Raw genomic sequence first — 7,400 nt, 5'->3', positions numbered from 1 at the left:
TAGCAGCGTACAACGTCCGACTAAAGCATTTGCGCAAAATAAAAGGTTCCTAGCCTACTGAGCCGACCGCCATGTGCGTGTCCAGATTAAAACTGGAAGTAGATGTAAAAAGTGGTAAACAAGATGTATGTCTTGTATTTACTTGTTCACCGTACAAAAGCACATCCTCACATGGACACTTTTCACTCCACCCATCGGGCAGACGCTTTGCCAGACTGTGCAATAGTTTTGTCCCCAGAAGCCATGAGACCACTGAACTGACTCCCCACTCCAGACACGAACACAGACTGTTCACTGGCTGCTGAACTGACTCCCCACTCCAGACAAGAACACGGACTGTTCACTGGCTGTAACTCTGAACTGACTCCCCACTCCAGACAAGAACACGGACTGTTCACTGGCTGTACCTCTGAACTGACTCCCCACTCCAGACACGAACACAGACTGTTCACTGGCTGCTGAACTGACTCCCCACTCCAGACAAGAACACGGACTGTTCACTGGCTGTAACTCTGAACTGACTCCCCACTCCAGACAAGAACACGGACTGTTCACTGGCTGTACCTCTGAACTGACTCCCCACTCCAGACAAGAACACGGACTGTTCACTGGCTGTACCTCTGAACTGACTCCCCACTCCAGACACGAACACAGACTGTTCACTGGCTGCTGAACTGACTCCCCACTCCAGACAAGAACACGGACTGTTCACTGGCTGTAACTCTGAACTGACTCCCCACTCCAGACAAGAACACGGACTGTTCACTGGCTGTACCTCTGAACTGACTCCCCACTCCAGACACGAACACAGACTGTTCACTGGCTTTACCTCTGAACTGACTCCCCACTCCAGACAAGAACACGGACTGTTCACTGGCTGTAGCTCTGAACTGACTCCCCACTCCAGACACGAACACAGACTGTTCACTGGCTGTACCGCTGAACTGACTCCCCACTCCAGACACGAACACAGACTGTTCACTGGCTGTACCTCTGAACTGACTCCCCACTCCAGACATGAACACAGACTGTTCACTGGCTGTACCTCTGAACTGACTCCCCACTCCAGACACGAACACTGGCTGTACCTCTGAACTGACTCCCCACTCCAGACAAGAACACGGACTGTTCACTGGCTGTACCTCTGAACTGACTCCCCACTCCAGACACGAACACGGACTGTTCACTAGCTTAAAGTATCTAGATATTTATTCTTTTTATAAATGCCTACACCATGCCTACTCTGGGGCAGTGGTGGCCTAGCGGTTAAGGAAGTGGCCCTGTAATCAGAAGGTTGCAGGTTCAAATCCTGATCTGCCATGGTGCTACCGAACAAAGCACCATCCCCACACACTGCTCCCTGGGTGCCTGTCATGGCTGCCTACTGCTCACCAAGGGTGATGGTTAAAAGCAGAGAACACATTTCGTTGCATTACCATGTGCTGTGCAGTGTTTCACAATGAGTCACTTTACTTTCATGTAAATACTCGATTTAAATATGCATACTCTGTGTCCTATTTGTTTCTTCTTTTACTGTAACTGGAGTCTAATCGTCTACGTCTTTCTGTACTGGACTGTATATAGCCAAGACGACAAAGTTTACATAGACTTTTGACTTAAAAATGAACAGATGACATTTTTATTGTGTTATAAGATTGAGTTCAATTTACAGGTGTATTGTTTTAGCATATCTAATTAAAGAAATCGACAATAAACATACTAAGAGGTAATAATTATGTATAACTGCATAGGAAATATTATCAGCAGAAGATAGATTTTAACAGAAACATACAAGGGAAGCAGAATAAAAATTTTCATCTACACCAGAAAGTAAAAGAAAACAGGTAAACATAAAACAGCAGTTATTATTTGCTTTTCAAACATTTACATTAATAACTATGGATGCACAAATGTTCAAGTTTTATCACTCCTCCTCCAATGACTTACATAAATATACAGTAGCATTTGAAAAATTATCCCTAGCATGGTGTTATTTACAGCAAGTATCTTCAGATTTGTATATAATAGCATTGGGAATACTTCAGAAATTCCTGTCCGGGATTGGACATATCACATACCAGGTGGCACATATTCAAAAACTGATTTAAAACAAAAAGCCAAAATATGCAACTGATGTTCAATTAAAAACACTTCTATAGTTTTCAACACTTCATGGATTGAATTTGACATTTTCAACACATTTAACAACTAAACAACCATTATATAAAAAATTAAAATCTTAAAAAATTAAAAATCTAAAATGACTATATGTGTGTCATTTACCTGAGTAAGCATTTTCACTCATTTAGCTATAACACAAATTAGCCAAAAAACCCAGAGAACTCATTAACGTGAGTTGAACATATTTGATGAACAATGTTGTATTACTGGCCCATGACACAAAAAGTAAACGTTGTAACAATTAATTAAAATTAAAAATAAAAATAGTCAGTAGTTAAATATTGTTTCTAACATGTATTTACATCATAAAATGATTGTCTTCTCTGCATTGCATTACTTAAACAGTATAAAGAAAGATCAAGATATGGAATCTAGTGACACATCTACATCTACATTTATGAAACATGCAAAGTGAAGATATATGGAACAGGTTCATCTTTGGCTTATATGAACAAAGTCACTGTAACATGATTAACATTGCCACAATATATCTGATTTTACTACTGATACAGTGCTGCTGATCCAATATAGGTTTATCATTGCACAATGGTATTAGTAACTACTGCAGTAGTGCCGGTTCAGAATTTTGTTTTTACACTTTTTTTTTTTTTTTTGTCCTTACAAATATGAACTTCTCAAACAAGTATCAGTCAGGACACAAACAACACATTTTCAGTTAACAATACTGTTTAGGTGACAGGCTCATAGCAGCAGGTGATAAATATATAGGATTAACAGTTATGACACCTCGTCAACTCCATGCATATCCCAATAACCTCATGTTGGAATTTCTAAAGAGGATCAAGGTTCCAAAATAATTAAAATTTTCATAGTTACACAATGTTCAATGTGAGTGTTGAATTCAGTGCATTCATGAGCACTCTACAGATCTCAAACTATCCTACCATTTTAGAAGGTTCATGTAAAGGTTAGTAAAAGGTTCCAGTGGTCAAATTCCAACAGCTGGATATTGCTTAGAGAGGATTCAGCGTCATCACAATGAGTGAAGTCTCCACTGTCAGCCATTTTTTTGGCCATCATCTGATTGTGAGACATTCGTATGAATGCTATAAATGCTGACTTATTGTAGTGGACCTGGTGGTTTTATAACAATAAACAATTGATTAATGAGTTTAGGATTGGAAATAAACATTGATGGAGTATCTTTGTGGCATATGATGCACTCTATAATACTATACACACATATACACACAAACTGAGGCTTAATTCTGATTACAGTGAAAATATAACAAGCAATATTATACAATGAGGTATGGCTAGCTCTATTTCTAAATACAAGAATACATAATATAATGTGAACAAACAGTGGTTACAGTAAACATTGAGCAATTTTACATTTCATAAAATAAAACATTAATAAATGTATTTTCTGTTTTAGTGTTGCATCTCATAAACTCTGCACATGGAAGGTGCAAAATGTCAGGTGTAGTTCTGCATTCTTCTGGTTCTTCTGGCAATTCCTAAATGCCTTATCGTCGCTACAATGACTGGCACTAGTGTTGTATAATATAATAAATAATATAGCAAGGAAGTCTTTTAATCTACTACATACCCATTGTTGATGTCCAAATTCCGCAGACGAGAAGAATGATTTCTGTGTAGTTGATTGCATAACTTTCTCACTATTCCATAGCTGGAACATGGGGCAGGAAAATGTCTAAACACAAAATTCAATGGATGGAAAAAAGGCATGTGCAACATCCCACTGTTAAAAGGTGAAAAAATTATTCTCTTTCCAAAAATAAAAAAATAAAATAAAAAAAACGAATTAAATTCTTCTATGGCTGCAACCTTTTAAGGATCAACAACAATATCAATTCACGATGCCTCCTTGTCTGGCCGCCACAGCTTCTCCCTGACTTCAGATGGGAGAGAGCTGAAGAGGTCTTCCTCAGCAATGATCCCGCTTCTCCTCAACGAATGACACTCTCCAAGTTCGACTGGCAGGACCTCCAGCCGATTGCCTCTCAGCTCCAGCTGGGTAAGGCTGGTCAGCTCGCCAAAACGCGATGGCAGGGCCTGCAGACAGTTGCTGCCCAGGTTCAGCGTGCGCAGCTTTTTACACTGGAACAGCTCGGGCGGAAGAGTTTCAATCTGCAAAGCACATGTGCATTTAATGTGCGTGAAGCATTCTGTATTACACTGCAGAAGATTTATAAAAACAGCTGTAAAAATCGGTCACATTCCAACCATATACTGACAAACTCACCCTATTGGCAGTCACAGCAAAGTACTGAAGATTTTGCAGGAATCCAATATCAGCTGGAATGTTGGTGAGGTTGTTGTGGCTTAGGTCAAGGTACCGAAGCTTGCGGCAGAAGAAAAGTTGGCTGGGTATTTTTTTCGATCTTGTTGCGATTCAGGTAGAGCCTCTCCAGGTTTGTCAAAGTGCCAATTTGAATCGGGATGTAGGCAATCTGGTTGTACCACAGCTTAAGGCAGACAAGTCGATGGAGGTGCTGAAAGCTGATGATCTCCTCAATGGTTTTCAGGTTATTGTCCTTCAGGTCAATCTCCTGCAGGTTGTGAAGGCTGAAGATGGAATGCGGTATGCGCTCCAGGTCACAGCGGATCAGCTCGAGTTCCGTTAGGTTCACCATCTTCTTCAGGCTGTTGAGCACTATCAATTTGGTGCCCTCGTTGTTCACGGACAGCTTTTGCAGATGCACGCCAACATCAGTGACCACCTGGGGAAGCTTGGTCAGGTTGCTCTTCAGCCGCAAGACCTTGAGCCTCTTAGCTCACGTAGGCCATCAATGACAATGTAACGATTGTTGTCGGCACTAAGGTTCCCTGTGAGGTGCAGCTCGTTCAGGTTCTTCAAGCTGTAGATCCACAGGGGTATTTCCTGATGTCGGTGAACTTGATGTGAAGGGCCTTGAGGTTGTCTCGCAAGAAGGCAAGGGCAGGAGCCTCTATTTTGGCTGGCGTGTGATACAGCCACATCTCTCTCAGATTAGTGAGCTGGGCAATTATTGGGGGGATTGTGACATCAGGGATCAGCTCCAGCTTCAAGACCTCCAACTCCACAAGGTCAAAACACAGTGTCTGGAATCCCACTGAGCATGAAGAGATGCAGTTCCAGTTTTTCCTGAGAGTTCTTGGTGATTCGCTGCCGGAGCTTGTCCAGTGTCCATTCATTGTTCAGGTTCAGCTGCCGCAGTTTGTTCTCGCTCACTTCAGACAGGAAAACCGCAAAACGTTTCGAATAAAGTGGGTCATACTGATCTATCATGTGTAGCATAAACGCAAAGTCGTTCTTCACGTCTGGTATGTCACTGTAGCTACTTTCTTCCCTGATGGACTCGAAAGAGTACTTCTTCAAAGAACGGCGCAGCATCCAGAGCAGCGTGTACACGCATATCATCCCATATACAACAACAAGGATAATGTAGAACCAGGCAAGATTTTGAAGAGAGTGGCCAGAGGGTGGGTGCAATGGTACACATGATAGCCGGTGAGACTCTCGATGTCCACACTACAGTCAACATTGAACTGAATATTATGCACATAGTAGCATGTGTAACAGATTATTAGGATAAACTTGATCACTTTGATGACGGTCTGTCGAACATAGAGCCTGTAGACAATGTCCCCTTCCTCAACATGAGTACGAAACTTCTTCACCTTCTCAAACAGCGCTTTGGCTTGCTCACCCTCCTTTTTATCCAGGACGCCAGTTTCTGAGTGGTCAACAATACCTTGCTCAATGCGAGACATGGACGCTGGAATCATGGGGACACTTGCCTCCACATCTTCACTGAGAACCGATGCTTTCTTGTCAAAGGACCCATTCATTTTTACTAGGGCTTTGGGGTCACTCTCCTCAACCACTGTCTCAGAGAGTGCCCGTGTTGTCCAAGGGGAATCAAAGCATTTCAGCAGGATTGACACAAAATGCTCCAGCTTGGAACTTGTCCAAGGAAATTTAAACCAAAAGTTGCTGCAAGCCAGAAATATCAGGGTATGCAATAGCACCAGGTATGGGAAATACTTAGCAAACCAGTGAAGTTTGTTTTTCGTAGCAAACCGCATCCACATAGTTGTACTGGTGTCTGTCCAGGTTGTACTCAATACCACTGGGCTCTAATACATAAGGTGCATTGAGGGTGGAGTTGAAGTAACTTCCTGCAGGTCTCGTTGACGACCACTTGCAGGGCAAGCAGATCATTTTGTCTTGAGTGACCTGCAGAGTTCCCCCAAACACTGCAATCATCAGCATAATGACCGAGAGGTAGTCTGTAAAGACATCCCACCATGGCTTCAGGATACGGTATGCAGGCTGGGTGTCAACAAAATAGCGCAACTCAGTGATGGGGATCATGATTTAACTGTAAAGACAAAAAAGCATGACTCTCAGAAAAGACATTTGAGTGGGATCTTATACAAATTAGGCCTTTATAAAGTAATAGGTTATCCTCAAATTGGAATCCTAAGACCAACTTGTGAACACTATATATCTATGCATATGCACAATTTACACCACAGAAAAATTCTACACAAACGTTTTTTTTAAACATATAGTCAGACCAGTTTTAACATAACTATAGAGATGCACATCGCCCTGTTTTTATAGAATTCTTCTCCATATAAAGTACTAAATATAAACAGTATGTCCAAAATATCACGAATTACTTACCAAATACGAACGATGGCAAACAGAAATTCTGCCAATCTTTGTACACCGTACAAGACGAGCCTTTTATAAAAAGCTTCCAGTCAGGCCATTTGTTACTGACAAAACTTGGAAGAATGGGAGCCACCTTATTTTCATATCATCTATTCTTAGCTATTTCCGCAAATAATACAGAGAGAATTGTCTCCTGTAGCCTTGGAAAGTGACTCCATGACCTTGAACATCAAATCCTGTTTAATTTGCGAGGGCTATGTCCCCGGGCCTAATTCCCCAGAGAGCAGTTTTTGTACCGAACTCAGGAACTCATCAGTATAGTCAAGACATTTCCTTTTTACAAACCGGCATAATGCAGCAACTTAAATAAAATGAAAACTATAAATAACAAATAAATCAAACGAAAGTTCAAATGAAAGTGGACACTCACGCAAGGCATGTGATGTTATCTATGCTGCAGGGCGTGGTCCTGTCCCTGACAGACGTCTGAGGGAACCCAGCAGTCCTCGTGCAACCACAACATCTGTGTCTCCATGGGGATAGCAGCACTTATCTGATTTCAAATGCA

The 7,400-nt window shown here is 41.7% G+C and overlaps 1 pseudogene; it reads right to left on the bottom strand.

Moving 5' to 3' along the window:
* Positions 1–3,964: 3,964 nt before the first annotated feature.
* Positions 3,965–7,400, bottom strand: LOC114793957 (volume-regulated anion channel subunit LRRC8A-like; annotated as a pseudogene).

Source organism: Denticeps clupeoides, chromosome 1, assembly GCF_900700375.1.
Source record: "Denticeps clupeoides chromosome 1, fDenClu1.1, whole genome shotgun sequence".
Classification (NCBI taxonomy): Eukaryota; Metazoa; Chordata; class Actinopteri; order Clupeiformes; family Denticipitidae; genus Denticeps; species Denticeps clupeoides.
Note: the sequence above shows the minus strand (reverse complement) of the source record. Positions and strands in the feature narration are given on the sequence as shown.